This window comes from Scylla paramamosain, chromosome 27 (genome assembly GCF_035594125.1).
Source record: "Scylla paramamosain isolate STU-SP2022 chromosome 27, ASM3559412v1, whole genome shotgun sequence".
In the NCBI taxonomy this organism is placed as follows: Eukaryota; Metazoa; Arthropoda; class Malacostraca; order Decapoda; family Portunidae; genus Scylla; species Scylla paramamosain.
The window spans coordinates 18,046,688-18,073,694 of NC_087177.1; positions in this window are offsets into that span (position 1 = coordinate 18,046,688).

Genomic DNA, 27,007 nt, shown 5'->3' on the forward strand with positions numbered 1-27,007 from the left:
ATTTTAGCTTTTTTTTCGGACTGTTATGTACCAAACCCTAAAGTGTATGCAAAGCCACCTATATAGGAAAATTAAACGACTTTACAAGAAACCTGTCTTTTGAGTGTTTTTCAGCATGTTAGGCATCAAAACGATAAATAACATGGAAGTCACTCTATATGGGAATCCAAAAATTACTGAAAATGTGTCTTTTCTGTGTTTACGTAGAAACACGCTAAACACGGATGGAAACCAACCAATATGAAGAAACAGAATAACATTACCAAAAAGGTATATTTTGAGTGTTTTTGATCATGTTACCTATAAAAACGCTTCAATACATGTAAAGAACCTTATCTTTAGGAAACAAAAGGACATTACGAGAAACGAGTATTATAAGTGTTTTTACGTTCCTTAAGTACCAAAAAGCTTAAACCCACAAATAACACTATAGAGAAAAAATAAATAAATGAAAAAATAGCATTTTTTTTTATTGATCTTCATAGGTATCGAGATGCCAAAATTCTGCCAAATTCAGGGAAATTATGTAAAAAAAAGAATATCATAAAAGTTAGTTTTAGTTTTTTTTTCAGACCGTTATGTACCAAACCCTTAAGTGCATGTAGAGCCATCTATATTGGGAAATTAAACGACTTTACGTGAAACCTGTCTTTTGCCTGTTTTTCAGTATGTTAGGCACCAAAACAATAAATAATATGGAAATCACTCTGTATGGGAATCCAAAACAAAATTACTGAAAACGTGTCTTTTCAGTGTTTTACGTAGAAAAACGCTAAAAAGAAAGCAAATCAACCAATATCATGAAATAAAATAATATTACCAAAAAGGTATTTTTTGTGTTTTGAGCGAAAATGGATGCAAATCTCTCTATATTGGGAAACAAAAGGACATTAAGAGAAACGTTTATAATGCTTTTTACCTACAAAAAGCGCGAAAATGGATGTAAAAGCACTCTATATTGGGAAGCAAAAGGACATTTAGAGAAAAGTGTATAATGATTGTTTTATAGTTTCACAAGAACCAGAAGACAAAAAACGCAAAAACTCGTGTATATTAAGAAGTTTCTTACATACCAAAATGCTAAAACTCATGAATAACACTTTTAATTGAGAAACAGAACTACCTTACCAAATGTATGTATTTTGAGTGTCTTTCACATTCTTAGTTACGAAAATCCCTAATTACATGCGAAACTAACTTTATGTGGGAAAAAATGACATTATCAGAAAAGTGTCTTTTGAGTGTTTTTGAGCGTGATATGCAAAAAAGCACTAAAAAGCAGAATAATCACATTATATAGGAATAAAACTAACTTTTACGAAGAACTTGCCTTTAAATGTTTTTAACTCCTTACATACCGAAACGCTAAAACGCATGCAAAGCACCCTTTATGGAGAAACAGAAAAACATTACCAAAAACATGTATTTTGAGTGTTTTTGATCATATTACCTATAAAAACGCTTAAATACATGCAAAGAACCCTATGTCTGTGAAATGAAAGGACATATAAAAAAAAAAATTAGCTTTTTTCTGGAATTATGTTCCAAACCCAGGAGTGCATGCAAAGCCACCTATATATGGAAATTACACGACTTTACCAGAAATCTGTCTTTTGAGTGTTTTTCAGCAATTTCAACAATATTACTAAAAACGTGTCTTTTCAGTGATTTACAAAGAAAAACGCTAAAACGGATGCAAATCAACCAATATGAAGAAATAGAATAACTTTACCAAAGATATATTTTGAGTGTTTTTCAACTTGTTACCTAGAAAAAATGCGAAAATGGATGGAAAGTACTCAATATTGGGAAACAAAAGAACATTACGAGAAACGTGTACAATGAGTGTTTTATAGTTTCATACGAACCACAAGGCAAAAAACGCAAAAAAACTAGATATTACCAAAAAAGTGTCTTTTGAGTGTTTTTGAGCGTGATATGCAAGAAAGCACTAAAAAGCAGAACAATCATATTAAAATGTAATAAAACCAACTTTTACGAAGAACTTGCCTTTAAGGTTTTTTTTTTTTAACTCCTTACATACCAAAACGCTAAAACGCATGCAAAAACACCCTTTTATGGAGAAACATTACAGAGTAACATTACAGAGACATTACATTACAGAGAGTAACATTACCAAAAACATGTATTTTGAGAGTTTTTGATCATGTTATTCATAAAAACGCTTAAATACATGCAAAGAACCTTATGTTTGGGAATGGAAAGGACATTAGGGGAAACGTGTATTATGAGTGTTTTTAAGTTCCTTAAGTACTAAAAAAGCTAAAACCCACAAATAAAGCTCTTTATAGAGAAAAAAAATAAAAAAATTTTTTTGTTATTCATCTTCATAGGTACTAAGATGCAAAAATTATGGCAATATTCTTTGGGAATGGAAATCAAAATTACTGAAAACTTGTTTTTTCGGTGTTTAACGTAGAAAAACGTTAAAACGGATGCAAACCAACCAATATGAAGAAATAGAATATTACCAAAAACGTATATTTTGAGTGTTTTTGAGCTTGTTACCTAGAAAAAACGCGAAAATGAATGCAAAGCACTCCCTATTGGGAAAGAAAAGGACATTACAAGAAACGTCTATAATGAGTGTCTTTTTATATTCGGGCAAAAGAACTTGTGGTTCACAAGAACCACAAGGCAAAAAGCGCATAAAGTCGTGTATATAAAGACACAAAAATGCTGAAACTTATTTATAACAATCTTAATTAAGAACCAGAACAACATTACCAAATGTTTGTATTTTGAGTGTTTTTTTCACATTCTTAGCAAAACCTCAAATAGCATGCGAAACTAGCTTTATGAGGGAAAAAAAATGACATTACCAGAAGTGTTTTTGAGCGTGTTAGGCAATAAAGCACTAAAAAGCAGGGCAATCATATTACATTGGAATAAAACCAACTTTTACAAAGAACTTGCCTTGAAGTGTTTTTCAGCTCCTTACATACCAAATCGCTAAAACGCATGCAAAACACTTTTTTATGGAGAAGCAGAATAACATTACGAAAAACAAGTGTTTTTGAGTGTTTTTTATCATGTTACCTATAAAAACGCTTAAATACATGGAAAGATCCCTATATTTGGGAAACGAAAGGACATTACGAGAAATGTGTATTATGAATGTTTTTAAGTTGCTTAAGTACCAAAACGTTAAAACCTACAAATAACACTTTTTATAGAGAAAAAAAATAAACAAATAAAAAAATAGCATTTTTATTGTTTTTTTATTCATGTTAATAGGTACAAAGATGCCAAAATTCTGCCAAAATTCAGGGAAATTATGTCGAAAAAAGAACATTATTGAAAAAGTTAATTATACCTTTTTTTTGGAGTTATGTACCAAACCATAAGGGGTATGCAAAGCCACATATTTGGGAAAATTTAACGTCTTTACAAGAAACCTGTCTTTTGAGTGTTTTTACGCATGTTAGGCACCAAAACGATAGATAATTTTAAAGTCACTCTATATGGAAATCCGAAACAAAATTATTGAAAACGTGTCTATTAAAAGATTTACGTAGAAAAACGCTAAAACGGATGCAAACCAACCAATATGAAAAAATAGAATAATATTACCAGAAAAGTATATTTTGTGTGTGTTTGAGCTTGTTATATAAAAAAAAAACGCAAAAATGGATGCAAAGCACTGTATATTAGAAAAAAAGACATAACGAGAAACGTGTATAATGAGTGTTTTATAGTTTCACCAGAATCACAAGGCAAACAACGCAAAAATTCGTCTGTGTAGAGAAGTTTCTAAGATACCAAAATGCTGAAACACTCTTAATCAAGAAACAGAACAACCTTACTAAATGCGTGTATTTTGAGTGTTTTTTTTACATTCTTAGCAAAACCCAAAATTCCATGCGAAACTAACTTTATGTGGGAAAAAAATGACATTACCAGAAAAGTGTCTGAGTGTTTTTGAGCGTGTTAGGCAATAAAGCACTAAAAAGCAGGGCAATCACATTACATGGGAATAAAACCAACTTTTACGAAGAACTTGCCTTTTAGTGTTTTTGACACGCATTTAGTAAGGTTGTTCTGTTTCTTAATTAAGAGTGTTATTCATGAGTTTCAGCATTTTAGTATTTAGGAAGCTTCTCCATATACACGAGTTTTTTGCGTTTTTTTCCTTGTGATTTTTTTGAACTATAAAACACTTATTATACACTTTTCTTGCAATGTCCTTTTCTTTCCCAATATAGAGTGTTTTGCATCAATTTTCGCCTTTTTTGTAGGTAAAAAGCTCAAAAACACTCAAAATATACCTTTTTGGTAACGTTTTTCTATTTCTTGATATTGGTTGGTGTCCATCTGTTTTAACGTGTTTTTACGTAAAACACTGAGAAGACACGTTTTCAGTAACTTTGTTTTGGATTCCCATATAGAGTGAGTTCCTTATTATTTATCGTTTTTGTGCCCAACATGCTAAAAAACACTAAAAACACAGATTTCTGGTAAGGTCGTTTAATTTTGCAGGCACTTTAGGGTTTGGTATATAACAGTCCGAAAAAAAGCTGAAATTAACTTTTTTGATAAAATTCTTTTATCACATAATTGCCCTGAATTTTCCCAGAATTTTAGCATCTCTGGCATTTTATTTCTGGAATTTTGGCATTTATCACCTTTGAAGATGAATAACAAAAAAAAAAATATATATTTATTTTATTTTTTTATTTATTTATTTTATTTTTTTTTAATAAACAGTGTTATTTGTGTGTTTTAGCTTTTTGGTACTTAAGGAACTAAAGAAAACACTCAAAATACACGCTTCTCGTAATGTCCTTTTGTTTCCCAAACATAATGTTCTTTGCATCTACTTCAGCGTTTTTATAGATAACATGATGAAAAACACTAAAAATATATGTTTTTGGTATATGTTATTTTGTTTGTTTTCCATGCGTTTTAGCGGTTTGGTATATAAGAGTTTAAAAAATCCTTCGTAAAAGTTGGTTTTATTTCCATGTAATATGATCGTTCTTATTTTTAGTGCTTTGTTCCATATCACGCTGAAAAACACTGAAAAAACACTTTTCTGGTAAAATCTTTCTTTTTTTCCACATGAAGCTAGTTTCGCATGTAATTTGGCATTTTCGTAACTAACGATGGGAAAAACACTGAAAATACACAATTTGGTAAGGTAGTTCTGTTTATCTATTCATGCATTTATTCAGTTTGGTATGTAAGAAATTTCCCTATATACACGAGTTTTTGCGTTTATTGCCTTGTGGTTCTTTTAAAACTATAAAACACTCATTATACACGTTTCTCGTAATGTCCTTTTCTTTCCTAATATAGAGTGCTTTACATCCATTTTTGCCTTTTTTGTAGGTAACAAGCTCAAAAACTCTCAAAATATATCTTTTTGGTAATGTTATTCTATTTCTTCATATAGGATGGTTTGTATCTGCTTTAGCGTTTTTCTACGTAAAACACTGAAAAGACACGTTTTCACAAATTTTTTTTTGGATTCATATATTGACTGACTTCCAAATGATTTATCGTTTTGGTGCCTAACATGCTGAAAAACAATGAAAAGACAGGTTTCTGGTATAGTCGTTTAACTTCCCTATATAGGTGGCTTTGCATACTGTTTAGGGTTTGGTACATAACAATTAGAAAAGAAAAGCTATAATTAACTTATATGATAATGTTCTTTTTTCCACATATATTCCCTGAATTTTGGCAGAATTTTCGCATCTCGGTACCTATGAAGATGAATAAGAAAAAAAAATCGCATTTTATTATTTTTTTATTCATTATATATATTTTTTCTAAAGAGTGTTATTTGTGGGTTTTAGCTTTTTGGTACTGAAGGAACTTAAAAATCACCCATAATACACGTTTCTCGTAATGTTCTTTCGTTTCCCAAACATAAGGTTCTTTGCATGTATTTAAGCGTTTTTATAGATAACATGATCAAAAACACTCAAAATACATGTATTTGGTAATGTAATTTTTTTTCTCTATAAAATTTATTTTGCATGCGTTTTAGCGCTTTGGTACGTAAGGAGCTCAAAAACACTTAAAGGCAAGTTCTTGGTAAAATTTGGTTTTATTCCCATGTAATGAGATTGCCCTGACTTTTAGTGCTTTATTGCGTTACACGCTCAAAATCACTGAAAAGACATGCAAAGTGTCCCATATGAGGAAATTAAAGACTTTACCAGAAAACTGTCTTTTGAGTGTTTTTCTGCATTTTAGGCACCAAAACGATAAATAATAAGGAACTCACTCTAAATGGGAATCCAAAAGAAAACTACTGAAAATGTGTCTTCTCAGTGTTTTACGTAGAAAAACGCTAAAACTGATGCAAACCAACCAATATCAAGAAGCAAAAAAACATTACCAAAAATGTATATTTTGAGTGTTTTTGAGCTTGTTACCTACAAAAAAATACTCAAAAAATTGATACAAAGCACTCTCTATTGGGAAACAAAGGGACATTACGAGAAAAGTTTATAATGAATGTTTTATAGTTCAAAAAAACCACATTGCAAAAAAACGCAAAAACTCCTGTATATGCTGAAACTCATGAATAACACTCTTAATTGAGCAACAGAGCAACCTTACTAAAAGCGTGTCAAAAACACTAAAAGGAAAGTTCTTCGTAAAAGTTGGTTTTATTCCCATGTATTGTGATTGCCCTGCTTTTTAGTGCTTTATTGCCTAACACGCTCAAAAACATTCAAAGACACTTTTCTGGTAATGTCATTTTTTTCCCACATAAAGCTAGTTTCGCATGGAATTTGTGGTTTTGATAACTAACAATGTAAAAAAAACCCTCAAAATTCACGCATTTAGTAACGTTGTTTTGTTTCTTGATTAAGAGTGTTATTCATGAGTTTCATTATTTTGGTATCCTAGAAACTTCTCCATACAGTCGAGTTTTTGCGTTTTTTGCCTTGTGATTCTAGTGAGACTATAAAACACTCATTATACACGTTTCTCGTTATGTCCTTTCTTTTCCTTATATAAAGTGCTTTGCACCCATTTTCGCGTATTTTTTTTTATATAACAAGCTCAAGAACACACAAAATATAGTTTTTTGGTAATGTTATTCTATTTCTTCATATTTGTTAGTTTGCATGCGTTTTAGCGTTTTTTACGTAATTTTTTTTAAAAGACAAGTTTCCAATAATTTTGTTTTGGATTTCCATATAGAGTGACTTTCATACTATTTATCGTTTTGGTATCTAACATGCTTTTTGGTGCCTTTTGCTTCCCTATATAGAGTGCTTTCCATCTATTTTCGCGGTTTTTGTAGGTAACAATATCAAAAACACTCAAAATATACCTTTTTGGTAATGTTATTCTATATCTTCATTTTGGTTGGTTTGCATTCTTTTTAGCGTTTTCTACGTAAAACACCGAAAAGACACGTTTTCAGTAATTTTGTTTCGGATTCCCATATAGATTGACTTCCATGTTATTTATCGTGTTGGTTACTAAGATGCTGAAAAACACTCATAAGACCGTTTTCTGGCAAAAACGTTTAATTTCCCCATATAGTTGGCTTTGCATGCACTTTAGGGGTTTGGTATATAACAGTCCGAAAAAAAAGCTAAATTTAATTTTTTTTATAATATCCTTATTTCACATAATTTCCTGAATTTTGCCCGAATTTTTGCATCTTGGTACCTGTGAAGATGAATAAGAAAGAAAAAAAAAAAATTTTTTATTGATTTATTGTTTCTCAATAAAGAGTGTTATTTGTGGATTTTAGCTTTTTAGTAATTAATAAACTTAAAAACACTCATAATACACATTTCTCGTAATCTCCTATCGTTTCCCAAAAATAGTGTTCTTTGCATGTATTTAAGCGTTTTCATTGGTAACATGATCAAAAACACTCAAAAAACATGTTTTTGGTAATATTATTCTTTTTCACCATAAAAAGTATTTTGCATGCCTTTTAGTGTTTTGGTATATAAGGAGCTCAAAAACACTTAAAGGCAAGTTCTTGGTAAAAATTTGTTTTCCTCAAATGTAATGTGATTGCCCTCCTTTTTAGTGCTTTATTGCCTATCACGGTCAAAATACTCAAAAGACATTTTTCTGGTAGTCTTTTTTTTTTCCCACAAATCTATTTTCGCATTGAATTTGAGGTTTTGGTAACTAAGAATGTGACAAGCACTCAAAATACACGCATTTATTAAGGTTCTTCTGTTTCTCAATTAGGATTGTTATACATGAGTTTAGCATTTTTGTATCTAGGAAACCTCTCCATATACACGAGATTTTGCGTTTTTTGCCTTGTGGTTCTTTTGAACTATAAAACACTCATTATTCACTTTTCTTGCAATGTCCTTTTGTTTCCCAATATAGAGTGCTTTGCATCAATTTTCGAGTTTTTTATAGGTAACAAGCTCAAAAACACTCAAAATATAACTTTTTAGTAACGTTTCTCTATTTCTTGATATTGGTTGCTTTGCATCCGTTTTAGCGTTTTTCTAAGTAAAACACTGAGAAGACACGTTTTCAGTCACTTTATTTGGATTCCTATATACAGTGAGTTTCTCATTATTTATCGTTTTGGTGCCTAAAATGGTAAAAAAAAAAAACACTCAAAACACAGATTTCTGATAAGGTCGTTTAATTTCCTCATGCACTTTACGGTTTGGTACATAACAGTCCGAAAAAAAAGCTGAAATTAACTTTTTTGTTAATATTCTTTTATCATATGATTCCCCTGAATTTTCCCAAAATTTTGTCATCTCGGTACTATGAAGATGAATAAGGAAAAAAAAAATTCCAATTTTTTTTTTATTTTCTAAATAAAGAGTGTTATTTGTGGATTTTAGCTTTTTGGTACTTAAGGAACTTAAAATAACACTCATAATACACGTTTCTCGTAATGTCCTTTTGTTTCCCAAACAAAATGTTCTTTGCATGTATTTAAGCATTTTTATAGATAACATGATCAAAAACACTCAAAATACATGTTTTTGGTAATGTTATTCTGTTTCTCCATAAAGTTTGTTTTGCATGCGTTTTAGCGGTTTGTTATATAAGGAGCTCTAAAACACTTAAAGACAAGTTTTTGGTATAAATTGGTGTTATTCCAATGTAATATAATTGCTCTGCTTTTTAGTGCTTTATTGCCTCTCACGCTCAAAAACACTTAAAAGACACTTTTCTGGTAATGTCATTTTTTTCTCACATAAAGATGGTTTTGCATGCAATTTGGGATTTTTGGTAACTAAGAATGTGAAAACCACTCAAAATACACGCATTTAGTAAGGTTGCTCTGTTTCTCAATAAAGTGTTATTTATGAGTTTCAGCATTTTGGTATCTAGGAACATTCTCCATATACACGAGTTTTTGTGTTTTTAGCCTTTTGGTTCGTTTGAACTATAAAAAAAAAACTCATTATACACTTTTCTTGCAAAGTCCTTTTGTTTTCTAATTTAGAGTGCTTTGCATCAATTTTCCCGTTTTTTGTAGGTAACATGCTCAAAAAACACTCAAAAAATACCTTTTTGGTAATGTTTTTCTATTTCTTGATATTGGTTAGTTTGCATCCGTTTCAGCGTTTTTCTACGTAAAACACTGAAAAGACACGTTTTCAGCAATTTTGTTTTGGATTCTCATATAGAGTGAATTCCTTATTATTTATCGTTTTGGTGACAAACATGCTGAAAAAACACTCAAAAAACAGATTTCTGGTAAGGTCGTTTATTTTCCTCATATAGGAGTCCTTGGATGCACTTTAGGGATTGGTATATAACAGTCCGAAAGAAAAGCTAAAATTAACTTTTTTGATCATTTTCTTTTATCATATAATAGCCCTGAATTTTTTTCCAGAATTTTGGAATCTGAGTACCTATGAAGATGAATAACAAAAAAAAAAAATCCTATTTTTTTATTTTCTTACCTTTTTTTTTTTTTTTAAATAAAGAGTGTTATTTGTGGGTTTTAATTTTTTGGTACTTAAGGAACTTAAAAACACTTATAATACACATTTCTCGTAATGTCATTTCGTTTGGCAAACATAAGGTTCTTTGTATGTATTTAAGCATTTTTATAGAAAACATGATCCAAACCCTCAAAATATATGTTTTTGGTAATTTTATTCTCTTTCTCCATAAATGGTGTTTTGCATGCGTTTTAGCGTTTTGGTATGTAATGAGCTCAAAAACACTTAAAGGCAAGTTCTTGGTAAAAGTTGTTTTTATTTCCATGTAATGTTATTACCCTGCTTTTTAGTGCTTTATTGCCTAACACGCTAAAAAAACACTCAAAAAAAAACTTTTCTTGTAATATCATTTTTTTTTCTTACATAAAGCTAGTTTTGCATGAAATTTGGGGTTTTGGTAACTAAGAATGTGAAAAAAAACTCAAAACACAGGCATAGTGCAAGATTGTTCTATTTTTTAATTAAAAATATTATTCATAAGTTCCAGCATTTTGGTATGTAAGAAACTTTTCTAATACACACATTTGGTAAGGTATTTCTGTTTCAAAATTAAAAGTGTTATTCATGAGTTTCAGCTTTTTGGTATATAAGAAACTTCTTTATTTTACACGAGTTTTTGAGTTTTTTTCCTTCTGGTTCTTGTCAAACTATAAAACACTCATACACGTTTCTCGTAATGTCCTTTTCTTTGCCAATATAAAGTGCTTTCCATCCATTTTTTTATATTTTTTGTAGGTAACAAGCTCAAAAACACATAAAAATATATTTTTTTGGTAATGTTATTATATTTCTTCATATTGGTTGGTTTACATCCGTTTTAGCGTTTTTCTACGTAAATCACTGAAAAGACAAGTTTTCAGTAATATTGTTGATATTGCTGAAAACATTCAAAAGACAGGTTTCTGGTAAAGTCTTGTAATTTCCCCATATAGGTGGATTTGCATACACTTCAGGGTTTGTACATAACTCCGGAAAAAAGCTAATTTTTTTTTTTTACAAAATTTCCATGAATTTTGCCAGAATTTTGGCATCTTGGTAACTATGAAGATGAATAACAAAAAAAAAAATCTCTCTATAAAGAGTGTTATTTGTGGGTTTTAGGTTTTTGGTACTTAAGTAACTTAAAAACATTCATAATACACGATTTTCGTAATGTCCTTTTGTTATACAAACATAGGGTCCTTTACATGTATTTAAGCGTTTTTATAGGTTACATGATAAAAACACTCAAAATACATGTTTTTGGTAATGTTATTCTGTTTCTCCATAAAGGGAGTTTTCCATACGTTTTAGAGATTTGGTATGTAAGGAGTTAAAAAACACTTAAAGGCAAGTTCTTCGTAAAAGTTGGTTTTATTCCCATGTAAAGTGATTGTTCTGCTTTTTAGGGCATTGTTGCATATCACGTTCAAAAACACTAAAAATACACTTTTTTTGGAAATGTCATTTTTTTTCCCACATTTCGCATGTAATTTGGGATTTTCGTAACTAAGAATGTGAAAAACACTCAAAATAAACAATATGGTAAGGTAGTTCTGTTTATTGATTAAAAGTGTTATTCATGCATTTCATCATTTCGGTTTGTAAGAAAATTTATCTATATACACGAGTTTTTGTGTTCCTTGCCTTGTGGTTGTTTTAAAACTATAAAACACTCTTTATACACGTTTCTCGTGAAGTCCTTTTAAATCTTAATATAGAGTGCTTTACATCCATTTTTGCATTTTTTGTAGGTAACAAGCTCAAAAACACTCAAAATATATCTTTTTAGTAATGTTATTCTATTTCTTCATATAGGTTGGTTTGCATCCGCTTTAGTGTTTTTCTACGTAAAACACTGAAAAGACACGTTTTCAGTAATTTTGTATTGGATTCACATATTGACTGATTTCCATATTATTTATCGTGCTGGTGCCTAACATGCTGAAAAACACTGAAAAGACAGGTTTCTGATAAAGTCGTTTAACTTCCATATATAGGTGTCTTTGCATGCACTTTAGGGTTTGGTACTTAACAATCCGAAAAAAAACTGTAATTAACTTTTTTGGTAATGTTCTTCTTTCCACATAAATACCTTGAATTTTGGCAGAATTTTCGCATCTCGGTACCTATAAGGATGAGTAACAAAAAAAAGAAAAAAAATCCCATTTTTTTATTTCTTTTGTTCATTATTTTTTTTTCTAAATAAAGAGTGTTATTTTTGGGTTTTAGCTTTTAGGTATTGAAGGAACTTAAAAAACACTCATAATACACGTTTCTCGTAATGTCCTTTCGTTTCCCAAACATAAGGTTCTTTGCATGAATTTAAGTGTTTTTATAGATAATATTTCTCCATAAAATGTATTTTGCAGGCAATTTAGCGTTCTGGTATGTAAGGAGCTCAAAAACACTTAAAGGCAAGTTCTTGGTAAAATGTGGTTTTATTCCCATGTAATGTGATTGCCCTTCCTTTTAGTGCTTTATTGCGTAACACGCTCAAAAAAACTCAAAAGACATGCAAGGCCTCGCATATGAGGAAATAAGAGACCTTACCAGAAATCTGTCTTTTGAGTGTTTTTCAGCATGTTAGGCACCAAAACGATAAATAATAAGGAACTCTCTCTATGTGGGAATCCAAAAGAAAATTACTGAAAACTTGTCTTCTCAGTCTTTTACGTAGAAAAACGCTAAAACTGATGCAAACCAACCAATATCAAGAAGCAGAAAAAACATTACCAAAAATATATATTTTGAGTGTTTTTGAGCTTGTTACATACAAAAAAACACAAAATTGATAAAAAACACTCTATATTGGGAAACAAAGGGACATTGCGAGAAAAGTGTATAATGAATGTTTTATAGTTCAAAAAAACCACAAGCCAAAAAACGCAAAAACTCGTGTATATGGAAAAGCTTCCTAGATACTAAAATGCTGAAACTCATGAATAACACTCTTAATTGAGAAACAGAACAACCTTACTAAATGTGTGTCAAAAACACTAAAAGGCAAGTTCTTCGTAAAAGTTGGTTTTATTCCCATGTAATGTGATTGCCCTGCTTTTTAGTGCTTTATTGCCTAACATGCTCAAAAACATTCAAAGACACTTTTCTGGTAATGTCATTTTATTCCCACATAAAGTTAGTTTCGCATGGAATTTGGGGTTGTGGTAACTCAGAATGTAAAAAAAAACACTCAAAATACACGCATTTAGTAAGGTTGTTCTGTTTGTTGATTAAGAGTGTTATTCGTGAGTTTTAGCATTTTGGTATCTTAGAAACTTCTCCACACAGACGAGTTTTTGCGTTGTTTGCCTTGTGATTCTGGTGAAACTATAAAATACTCATTATACACGTTTTTCGTTATGTCCGTTTTTTTTTCCTAATATACAGTGCTTTGCATCCATTTTTGCGTTTTTTTTTTTATGTAACAAGTTCAAAAAGACACAAAATATACTTTTCTGGTAATATTATTCTATTTTTTCATATTCGTTGGTTTGCATCCGTTTTAGCGTTTTTCTACGAGGAAATTAAACGACTTTACAAGATAACTGTCTTTTGAGTGTTTTTTAGCATGTTAAGCACCAAAACGATAAATAATATGGATGTCACTCTATATGGGAATCCAAAACAAAATTACTGAAAACGTGTCTTTTCAGTGTTTTACGTAAAAAACGTTAAAACTGATGCAAACAGACCAATATGAAGAAATAGAATAACATTACCAAAAAGATATATTTTTAGTATTTTTGAGCTTGTAACCAAAAAAAAAAAAAAACGCGAAAATAGATGCAAAGCACTCTATATTGGGAAACAAAAAGTCATTACGAGAAACGTGTATAATGAGTATTTTATAGTTTCACAAGAACCACAAAGCAAAAAACGCAAAAACTAGTGTATATGGAGAAGTTTCTTAGATACCAAAATGCTGAAACTCCTGAATAACACTCTTAATTAAGAAACAGAATAACATTACTAAATGCGTGTATTTTGATTGTTTTTCACATTCTTAGTTACTAGAACACCAAATTGCATGCGAAACAAGCTTTATGTGGGAAAAAAAATCATATAACCAGAAAAGTGTCTTTTGAGGGTTTTTGAGAGTTAGGCAATAAAGCACTAAAAAGGAGGGCAATCACATTACAACGGAATAAAACCAACTTTTACCAAGAATTTGCCTTTAAGTGTTTTTAAAAAACACTTAAAGGCAAATTCTTATATACCGAAACGCTAAAACACATGCAAAACACCCTTTACGGAGGAACAGATTAACATTACCAAAAACATATATTTTGAGTGTTTTTGATCATGTTACCTCTAAAAACACTTAAATACATGCTAGGAACCCTATGTCTGGGAAACGAAAGGACATTACGAAAAACGTGTATTATGCGTGTTTTTAAGTTCCATAAGTACCAAAAAGCTAAAACTTCTTTATAAAGAAAAAAATAAAGAAATAATAAAGAAATAGGATTTATTTTTTTTGTTATTCTTCTTCATAGGTACTGAGATGCCATAATTTTTTGCAAAATTCAGGGAAATTATGTGTAAAAAGAACATTATCAAAAATGTTAATTTTAGCTTTTTTTTTCGGACTGTTATGTACCAAACCATGAAGTGCATGCAAACCCAATTATATTGAGAAATCAGACGACTTTACGAGAAACCTGTGTTTCTAGGGTTTTTGAGCATGTTAGTCACCAAAACAATAAATAATATTGAAGTCATTCTATGTGGTAATCCAAAACAAAATTTCTTTAAACGTGTCTTTTTCGTGTTTTACGTAGAAAAACGCTAAAACGGATGCAAGGCAACCAATATAAAGAAATAGAATAAGATTACCAAAATGGTATAATTTGAGTGTTTTATTAGCTTTTTACTTACAAAAAAAAAACGCGAAAATGGATGGAAAGCTATTGGTTAACAAAAGGACATTACGAGAAACGTGTATAATGAGTGTTTTATAGATTCTCAAGAATCACAAGACAAAAAACACAAAAAAGATACTTAGATACCAAAATGGTGAAACTCCTGAATAACACTATCAATTGAGAAACAGAACAACCTTACCAAATGCGTGTATTTTGAGTGTTATTCACATTCTTAGTTACCAAAACCCCAAATTTTATGTGAAAGTAGCTTTATGTGGGAAAAAAAAAAAGACATTACCAGAAAAGTGTCTTTTAAGTGTTTTTTTTTTTTTTTTAGCATGACAGGCAATAAAGCACTAAAAAGCAGGGCAATCACATTACATGGGAATAAAATCAACTTTTACCAAGTGTTTTTTCTAAGTGTTTTTGAGCTCCTTATATACCAAAACGCTAAAACGCATGCAAAACACCCTTTATTTAGAAACAGAATAACATTACCAAAAACTTGTATTTTGAGTGTTTTTGATCATGTTACCTATAAAAACGCTTAAATACATGCAAAGAATCTTATGTTCAGGAAACGAAAGGATATTTCGAGAAACGTGTATTATGAGTGTTTTTAAGTTCTTTAAGTACCAAAAAGCTAAAACCCAAAAATAACACTCTTTATAGAGAATAAATAAATAAATAAATAAAAAATAGGATTTTTTTTATTCATCTTCATAGGTACCAAGATGCTAAAATTCTGCCAAAATTCAGGGAAATTATGTGAAAAAAGAACATTATGAAAAAGAGTTAATTTTAGCTTTTTTTTTTCGGACTGTTATGTACCAAACCCTAAAGTGCATCCAAAACCACCTATATGGGGAAATTAAACGACCTTACCAGAAACATGTCTTTTGTGTTTTTTTCAGCATGTTAGGCACCAAAACGATAAGTAATATAGAAGTCACTAAATGTGGGGATCCATCACAAAATTACTGAAAAAGTGTCTTTTCAGTGTTTTACGTAGAAAAATGCTAAATCGGATGCAAACCAACGAATATGGAGAAATAGAATAACATTACCAAAAAGTTATATTTTGAGTCTTTTTGAGCTTCTTATCTTCAAAAAACGCGAAAATGGATGGAAAGCACTCTATATTAAGATACAAAAGGACATTACGTGAAACGTGTATAATGAGTGTTTTATAGTTTCACATCAGCCACAAGGCAAAAATCGCAAAACTCGGTGTATATGGAGAAGTTTCTTATATACCAAAATGCTGAGACTCAGAAATAACACTCTTAATTAAGAATACAGATGAACATTACCAAATGCATGTATTTTGAGTGCTTTTCACATTCTTAGTTACCAAAACCAAAAATTCCATGCGAAACTAGCTTTGTGTGGGAAAAAAATGACATTACCAAAAAAGTGTCTTTTGAGTGTTTTTGAGCGTGATAGGCACTAAAGCACTAAAAAGGAGGGCAATCACATTATATGGGAATAATTACAACTTTTACCAAGAACCTGCCTTTACGTGTTTTTGAGCTTCTTACATACCAAAACGCTAAAACGCTTGCAAAACACCCATTATGGAGAAACAGAATAACATTACCAGAAAAATGTATTTTGAGTGTTTTTGATCATGTTACCTATAAAAATGCCTAAATACCTGCAAAGAACCCTATATTTGGAAAAGGAAAGGACATTACGAAAATCGTGTATTATGAGTGTTTTTAAGTTCCTTAAGTATCAAAAAGCTAAAACCCACAAATAACTTTTTATAGAGAAAAAAAAATTGTTATGCATATTTATAGGTACCGAGATGCCAAAATTCTGGCAAAATTCATGGAAATTTTGTAAAAAAAAAAAATCATTATAAAAAAAAAAAATTTTAGTTTTTTTCCGGAGTTATGTACAAACTGAAGTGCATGCAAATCCACCTATATGGGGAAATTACACGACTTTACCAGAAACCTGTCTTTTGAGTGTCTTTCAGCAATCTGAACAATATTATTTAAAACGTGGCTTTTCAGTGATTTACGTAGAAAAACGCTGAAACGGATGCAAACCAACCAATATGAAGAAATAGAATAACATTACCATGTTATACCATTACCATGTGATGTGTTTTTGAGCTTCTTACCTACAAAACAAGCAAAAATGGATGGAAAGCACTTTATATTGGCAAAGAAGAGGACATTACGAGAAACGTGTATGAGTGTTTTATAGTTTGACAAGAACCACAAGGTAAAATACTCAAAAACTCGTGTACATAAAGAAGTTTCTTACATACCAAAAACCTGAAACTCATCTATAACAGTTTTAATTTTGAAACAGAAATACCTTACCAAATGTGTGTATTAGAAAAGTTTCTTACATACCAAAATGATGAAACTCATGAATAACACTTTTAATTAAGAAATAGAACAACGTTACTAAATGCCTGTGTTTTGAGTTTTTTTTCACATTCTTAGTTACCAAAACCCCAAATTCCATGCAAAACTAGCTTTATGTGGGAAAAAAATGATATTACCAGAAAAGTGTCTTTTGAGTGTTTTTGAGCGTGTTAGGCAATAAAGCACTAAAAAGCAGGGGAATCACATTACATGGGAATAATAACAACTTTTACCAAGAACATGCCTTTAAGTGTTTTAGAGCTAATTACATACGAAAACGCTAAAACAGATGCAAAAAACCTTTTATGAAGAAAGAAAATAAAATTACCAAAAACATATATTTTGAGTGTTTTTTATCATGTTATCTATAAAAACGCTTAAATACATGCAAAAAAACATTATGTTTAAGAAACGAAAGGACATTACGAGAAATGTGTATTATAAGTGTTTTTAAGTTCCTTAAGTACCAAAAAGCTAAAACCCAGAAATAACACTCTTTATTTAGATAAAAAAGTAAGAAAATAAAAAAATAGGTTTTTTTTTGTTATTCATCTTCATAGGTACCGAGATGCCAAAATTCTGGGAAAATTCAGGACTAAATTCAGGACTAAATTCAGGTTAAAACAAAAATGATCAAAAAAGTAAATTTTAGCTTTTTTTTCGGACTGTTATGTACCAAACCCTAAAGTGCATCCAAAGACTCCTATATGAGGAAATTAAAAGACCTTACCAGAAATCTTTTTTTTGAGTGTTTTTCAGCATGTTAGGCACCAAAACGATAAATAATAAGGAACTCACTCTATATGAGAATCCAAAACAAAATTGCTGAAAACGTGTTTTTTCTTTCTTTTACGTAGAAAAACGCTAAAACGGATACAAAAATACCAATATCAAGAAATAGAAAAACATTACCAAAAAGGTATATTTTGAGTGTTTTTGAGCTTGTTACCTACAAAAAAAAAAATGCGAAAATTGATGCAAAGCACTCTATATTAGAAAACAAAAGGACTTTGCAAGAAAAGTGTATAATGAGTTTTTTATAGTTCAAAAGAACCAAAAGGCAAAAAACACAAAAACTCGTGCATATGTGTATATGGAGATACCAAAATGATGAAACTTATGAATAACACTCTTAATTGAGAAACAGAACAACCTTACTAAATGCGTGTATTTTGATTGCTTTTCACATTCTTAGTTACCAAAACCCCAAATTGCATGCGAAACCACCTTTATGTGAGAAAAAAATGACATTACCAGAAAAGTGTCTTTTAAGTGTTTTTGAGCGTGATAGGCAATAAAGCACTAAAAAGCGGGGCAATAATATTACATTGGAATAACACCAATTTATACCAAAAACTTGCCTTTAAGTGTTTTTGAGGTCCTTATTTACCAAACCGCTAAAACGCATACAAAAACAAACTTTATGCAGAAACATAACAACATTACCAAAAACATGTATTTTGAGTGTTTTAGATATTGTTATCTATAAAAACGCTTAATTACATGCAAATAACATTATGTTTGGGAAACAAAAGGATATTACGAGAAACGTGTGTTATGAGTGTTTTTTTAAGTTCCTTAAGGGGAGCGCCCACCTCCACCTGCAAAGTGGCTGCTTTTAACCGTAGACCTTTTTTCCCATTGTTTCATCTTCTTTATCATTAAAAATATAATACTCGTTGAAATTTTTATTAATCTATAACGAACTGCGCATGTGCAGTGAATTTTTTTCAAAGTTGTTAAAAAAAATTGGATAAAAAATTTTAGAGTCGATGGATCACATTGAAATCGTGCATGGCTAGGATGATTATACAGGTTCAGTAAGAAGGTTTTGTCCAAATCTATATTATAAAGTAATCAAAACATTAGTCAAACACAGAGGAAATTTTTTTGTGCATAAGAAAAATCACAAGAAAAAACCTACTTGAAAAATGAAAATTTCTTCTTACCGATCGTGTGTCACAGTCCCGTCTACTTACATGACAAAAATGGTGACTATAGGACAATAAATAACCCAGTCATTACAGGAAAACCTCAAAAAAGCATGTTTTTCAGGAGAGGCAAAAATAGATCAACTTTCAATAAGATGCCTAAAAATCAGTAGAAACGAAGCTAGCTACCCCTAAAACTTTCCCATTTTCTCTCTTGCTGAGTCAGAGAGAGAGCAGGATTTATAGGGGTTTCATTTATATATTGTTATATTTGTAAATCATTGCTATTAGAGGCTTTCTATGCAATGCTGAAACATTGCAAGGCTCAGCGTGTGGTGCCTATAGCTCTTATCGCCTTTTTATACCCTTCCCTGTACTTTGATTTTATTTGATCAGGTTAGTGATGTAAGTGAAACATAAAAGTATTGCTGAATATTTATTTATTTATTTATTTATATATTTTTGGCCTTTACCGACTAGATAGTCTCACCCCTCATGGAAGTAGTTGCGTCATCGGAAAGGGATATATATTTCTCCTTTTTTCTTTCCAGCATAGATTCTGCTGTAGAGAAGGACAAATTGTAAGCCATTGATAGAGAAATAAGCAATTCTCTCTATGGCAGCTTGTCGCGCGCGGCCATCGAGACGCCACCACAACACGGCGAAAATCAGAGGGGGGGGGTGGGGAAACCGCTCTTTACCTAAGGCTAAGCTTGTCAGATCCGTGATTATTGTATACCAAACGTTTCCCCTATCAAATGGGATGAATTTAAGCCAAAAAAAAAAAAAAAAAGTGAAAAAAAATAATTTTCAATGCAATTGGAGGTGGGCGCTCCCCTTAAGTACCAAAAAGCTAAAACCCACCAATAACACTCATTTTTTAGAAAATAAAAAATAAAAATATAAAAAGAATAGGAATTTTTATTTTTTTTTTGTTATTCATATTCATAGGTACCGAGATGCGAAAATTCTGGAAAAATTCAGAGCAATCATATGATCAAAAAACTTAATTTCCGGTTTTTTTTCGGACTGTTATGTACCAAACCGTTTTGTTATGTTATGTGCATGCAAAGACTCCTATATGAGGAAATTAAACGACCTTAGCAGATATATGTCTTTTGAGTGTTTTTTAGCATGTTAGGCACCAAAACGATAAATAATAAGGAACTCAGTCTATATGGGAATCCAAAAAAAAGCTACTGAAAACGAGTCTTCTCAGTGTTTTACGTAGAAAAACGCCAAAATCAATATCAAGAAATAGAAAAACGTTACTAAAAAGATATATTTTGAGTGTTTTTGAGCATGTTACCTACAAAAAATGCAAAAATTGATGCAGAGCACTCTATATTGGGAAAGAAAAGGACATTGCAAGAAAAATGTTTAATGAGTGTTATATAGTTCAAAAGAACCGCAAGGCAAAAAACGCAAAATCTCGTGTATATGGAGAGGTTTCCTAGATACAAAAATGCTAAAACTCATGTATAACACTCTTAATTGAGAAACAGAACAGCCTTAATAAATGCGTGTATTTTGAGTGCTTTTCACATTCTTAGTTAGCAAAACCCCAAATTGCATCCGAAAATAGATTTGTGTGAAAAAAAAGACTTTACCAGAAAAGTGTCTTTTGAGTGTTTTTGAGCGTGATAGAAAATAAAGCACTAAAAAGGAGGGCAATCACATTACATTGGAGGAAAACGAATTTTTACCAAGAACTTGCATTTATGTGTTTTTGAGCTCCTTATATACCAAAACACTAAAACGCATGCAAAACACTCTTTATTGTGAAACAGAATAACATTACCAAAAACATGTATTTTGAGTGTTTTTGATCATGTTACCAATAAAAACGCTTAAATATATGCAAAGAACCTTATTTTTGGGAAATGAAAGGACATTACGAGAAACGTATGTTATGATTGTTTTTAAGTTCACTAAGTACGAAAAAGCTAAAAGCCATAAATTACACTCTTTATTGAGAAAGAAAAAGTAAATAAAAAAAAAATACGATTTTTTTTTCATTCTTATTCATCTTCACAGGTAACGAGGTGCCAAAATTCAGGCAAAGTTCAGGAAATTATATGAAATAAGAACATTATCAAAAAAAATAAATTTAGCTTTTTTTCGGACTGTTATGTACCAAACCCCTAAAGTGCATGCAAAGTCACCTATATGAGGAAATTAAACGTGTTTGCCAGAAAACTGTCTTATGAGTGTTTTTCAGCATGTTAGGAACCAACATGATAAAACCCAAGGAAGTCAATCTGTATGGGAATCCAAAACAAAATTACTGAAAACGTGTCTTTTCGGTGTTTTACGTACAAAACGCTAAAACGGATGCAAACTAACCAAAATGAAGAAATAGAATAACATTACCAAAAAGGTATATTTTGAGTGTTTTTGAAATTGTTACCTACAAAAAACGCGAAAATGGATGGAAAGCACTCTATATTGGGAAGCAAAAGTCACCAAAAAGCATGTTAGGCACCAAAACGTTAAATAATATGAAATTCACTCTATATGGAAATCCAAAACAAAATTACTGGAAACGTGTTTTTTAAAAGATTTACGTAGAAAAACGCTAAAACAGAGGCAAACCAACCAATATGAAGGAATAGAATAATATTACCAAAAAAGTATATTTTGTGTGTTTTTTCAGCTTGTTACATAAAAAGAAACTCGAAAATGGATGCAAAGCACTCTATATAAGGAAAAAAAAAAAGGACATAATGAGAAACGTGTATAATGAGTGTTTTATAGTTTACCAGAACCACAAGGCAAAAAACGCAAAAACTCGACTGTATATAGAAGTTTCTAAGATACCAAAATACTTAAACTCATGAATAACACTCTTAATCAAGAAATAGAACAACCTTACTAAATGCGTGTATTTTGAGTGTTTTTTTACATTCTTAGTTACCAAAACCCCAAATTCCATGCGAAACTAGCTTTATGTGGGAAAAAATGACATTACCGGAAAAGTGTCTTTGGGTTTTTTTGAGCGTGTTAGGCAATAAAGCACTAAAACGCAGGGCAATCACATTATATGGGAATAAAACCAACTTTTACGAAGAACTTGCCTTTTAGTGTTTTTGACATGCATTTAGTAAGGTTGCTCTGTTTCTCAATTAAGAGTGTTATTCATGAGTTTCAGCATTTACACGAGTTTTTGCGTTTTTTGCCTTTTGGATGTTTTGAACTATAAAACATTCATTATACATTTTTCTCGCAATGTTTTCTACGTAAAACAATGAGAAGACACGTTTTCAGTAATTTTCTTTTGGATTCCCACATAGAGTGAGTTCCTTATTATATATCGTTTTGGTGCCTAACATGCTGAAAAACACTCAAAAGACAGATTTCTGGTAACGTCTTAAATTTCTTCATATGGGAGGCTTTGAATGTCTTTTCAGTGTTTTTGAGCATGTTACGCAATAAAGCACTAAAAGCCAGGGGAATCACATTACATGGGAATAAAACCAAATTCTACCAAGAACTGGCCTTTAAGCGTTTTTCAGCTCATTACATACCAAAACGCTAAAACGCATGCAAAATACATTTTATGGAGAAACAGAATAACATTACCAAATACATGTATTTTGAGTGTTTTTGATCATGTTATCTAAAAAAAACGCTTAAATAAATGCAAAGAACCTTATGTTTGGGAAACGAAAGAACATTACGAGAAACGTGTATTATGAGTGATTTTTAAGTTCCTTCAGTACCAAAAAAGCTAAAACCCACAAATAACACTCTTTAGAAAAAAAATAAATAAAAAAAATAAAAAAATGGGATTTTTTTTTTCTTTTTCATCTTCATAGGTACCGAATTGCCAAAATTCTGCCAAAATTCAGGGAATTTATGTGAAAAAAAGAACATTATCATGAAAGTTAATTATAGCTTTTTTTTTTTCTCATTGTTATGTACCAAAACCTAAAGTGCATGCAAAGCCACCTATATAGGGAAGTTAAACGACTTTACCACAAACCTGTCTTTTCAATGTTTTTCAGCATGTTAGGCACCAATACGATGAATAATATGAAAATCAGTCAATATGTGAATCCAAAACAAAATTACTGAAAACGTGTTTTTTCAGTGTTTTACGTAGAAAAACGCTAAAGCGGATACAAACCATCCTATATGAAGAAATAGAATAACATTACCAAAAAGATATTTTTTGAGTGTTTTTGAGCTTGTTACCTACAAAAAATGCAAAAATGGATGTAAAGCACTCTATATTAGGAAACAAAAGGACATTACGAGAAACGTGTATAATGAATGTTTTATAGTTTTAAAAGAACCACAAGGCAATAAACGCAAAAACTCGTGTATATAGAGAAATTTTTACATACCAAAATGATGAAATGCATGAATAACACTTTTAATCGATAAACAGAACTACCTTACCAAATTGTGTATTTTAAGTGTTTTTCACACTCTTAGTTACAAAAATTCCAAAATACATGCGAAACTAGCTTCATTTGGGAAAAAAAGACATTACCAGAAAAGTGCCTTTTGAGTGTTTTTGAGCGTGATATGCAACAAAGCACTAAAAAGCAGAACGATCACATTACATGAGAATAAAACCAATTTGTAACCAAACCGCTAAAACGCATGAAAAACAAACTTTATGGAGAAACAGAATAACATTACCAAAAACATGTATTTTGAGTGTTTTTGATCATGTTATCTATAAAAAGATTAAGTACATGCAAAGAACATTATGTTTGGGAAACAAAAGGACATTACGAGAAACGTGTATTATGAGTGTTTTTATTAGTTCCTTAAGTACCAAAAAGCTAAAACTCACAAATAACACTCTTTATTTAGAAAATAAAAAATCAAAAAATAAAATAAATATTTTTTTTATTCATCTTCATAGGTACAGATATGCCAAAATTCTGGGCAATTATGTGATAAAGGAATATTACCAAAAAAGTTAATTTTAGCTTTTTTATATACCAAACCCTAAAGTGCATGCAAAGCCTCCTATATGAGGAAATTAAACGACCTTATCAGAAATCTCTCTTTTGACTGTTGTTCAGCATGTTAGGAACTCACTTTATATGGGAATTCAAAACAAAATTACTGAAAACGTGTCTTCTCAGTGTTTTACGTAGAAAAACGCTAACACGGATGCAAACAAAACCAATATAAAGAAATAGAAAAACATTACCAAAAAGGTATATTTTGAGTGTTTTTGAGCTTGTTACCTATAAAAAACACGAAAATTGATGCAAAGCACTCTATAATGGGAAAGAAAAGGACATTGCATGAAAAGTTTATAATGAGTGTTTTATAGTTCAAAAGAAACATAAGACAAAAAATGCAAAAACTAGTGTATATGAAGAAGTTTCTTAGATACCAAAATGCTGAAACTCATGAACAACTCTCTTAATTGAGAAACAGAACAATCTTACTAAATGTGTGTATTTTGAGTGCTTTTCACATTCTTAGTTACCAAAACCCCAAATTGCATGCGAAACCAGCTTTATGTGGGAAAAAAATGACATTACCAGAAAAATGTCTTTTGAGTGTTTTTGAGCGTGTTAGGCAAAGAAGCACTGAAAAGCTGGGCAATCACATTACATTGGAATAAAACCAATTTTTACTAAGAAATTGCCTTTAATTTTTTTTTAGCTCCTTATATACAAAAACACTAAAACGCATGCGAAATACACTTTATGGTGAAACATAATAACATTACCAAAAACATGTATTTTGAGTGTTTTTGATCATATTTCCAATAAAAACGCTAAAATGACATTACCAGAAAAATGTCTTTTAAGTGTTTTTGAGCGTGATATGTAACAAAGCACTAAAAAGCAGAAAAATGACATAACTTGGGTATAAAACCAATCTTTACGAAGAACTTGCCTTTAAGTGTTTTTTTTTTAACTCCTTACATACCAAAACGCAAAAACGCATGTAAAAAACCCTTTATGGAGAAACAGAGTAACATTACCAAAAATATGTATTTTGATTTTGATTGATTTTGAGGTTTTTGGTAACTAAAAATCTGAAAAGCACTCAAAATACACGCATTTAGTAAGGATATTCTGTTTCTTATTTAAGAGTGTTATTCATGAGTTTCAGCATTTTGGTATCTAAGAAATCTTTCCATATACACGACTTTTTGCGTTGTTTGCTTTGTGGTTCTTTTGAACTATAAAACTCTCATTATACACTTTTCTTGCAATGTCCTTTTGTTTCCCAATATAGAGTACTTTGCATCAATTTTCGTGTTTTTGTAGGTAAAAAGCTCAAAAACACTCAAAATATACATTTTTGGAAACGTTTTTCTATTTCTTGATATTGGTTAGTTTGCATCCGTTTTAACGTTTTTCTACATAAAACACTAAGAAGACACGTTTTTAGTAACTTTGTTTTGGATTTCCATAGAGAGTGAGATCCTTATTATTTATCGTTTTTCCCTGCTTTTTAGTGCTTTATTGCCTAACACGCTCAAAAACACTCAAACACACTCTTCTGGTAATGTCATTTTTTTCCCACATAAAGCTAGTTTCGCATGGAATTTGGGGTTTTGGTAACTAAGAATGCAAAAAAACATTCAAAATACACGCATTTAGTAAAGTTGTTCTGTTTCTTGATTAAGAATATTATTCATGAGTTTCAGTATTTTGGTATCTTAGAAACTTCTCCATACAGGCGAGTTTTTGCGTTTTTTACCTTGTGATTCTGGTGAACTATAAAACACTCATTATACACGTTTCTCATTATGTCCTTTTTTTTTCCTTATATAGACTGCTTTGCATCCATTTTCGAGTTCCTTTTTATGTAACAAGCTCAAAAACACACAAAATATATTTTTTTGGTAATGCTATTCTATTCCTTCATATTGGTTGGTTTGCCTCCGTTTTAGCGTTTTTCTACGTAAATCTTTTAAAAGACACGTTTCCAGTAATTTTGTTTTGGATTTCCATATAGAGTGACTTTCATATTATTTATCGTTTTGGTGCCTAATATGCTTTTTGGTGCCTTTTGCTTCCCAATATAGAGTGCTTTCCATCCATTTTCGCGTTTTTTGTAGGTAACAATTTCAAAAACACTCAAAATATACCTTTTTGGTAATGATCTTCTATTTCTTAATTTTTTGTAAGTTCGCATCCGTTTTAGCGTTTTGTACGTAAAACACCGAAAAGACACGTTTTCAGTAAATTTGATTTAGATTCTCATATAGATTGACTTCCTTGGGTTTTATCATGTTGGTTCCTAACATGCTGAAAAACACTCATAAGACAGTTTTCTGGTAAAGACGTTTAATTTCCCCATATAGGTAGCTTTGCATGCACTTTAGGGGTTTGGTACATAACAATCCGAAAAAAAAGCTAAATTTAACTCTTTTTATAATGTTCTTATTTCATATAATTTCCTGAACTTTGCCCAAATTTTGGCACCTCGTTACCTGTGAAGATGAATAAAAATGAAAAAAAAAAAACTCGTATTTTTTTATTTATTGATTTTTTTTTCTCAATAGAGAGTGTAATTTGTGGCTTTTAGCTTTTTCGTACTCATAATACACGTTTCTCGTAATGTCCTTTCATTTCTCAAAAATACGTTTCTTTGCATATATTTAAGCGTTTTTATTGGTAACATGATCAAAAAGACTCAAAATACATGTTTTTGGTAATGTTATTCTGTTTCACCATCAAGTGTATTTTGAATGCATTTTAGTGTTTTGGTATATAAGGAGCTCAAATACACTTAAAGGCAAGTTCTTGTTAAAAATTGGTTTTATTCCAATGTAATGTGATTGCCCTGCTTTTTAGTGCTTTATTGCCTAACACGCTCAAAAACACTCAAAAGACATTTTTCTGGTAATGTCATTTTTTTCCCACAAAAAGCTGGATTCACATGTAATTTGGGGTTTTGGTAATTAAGGACGT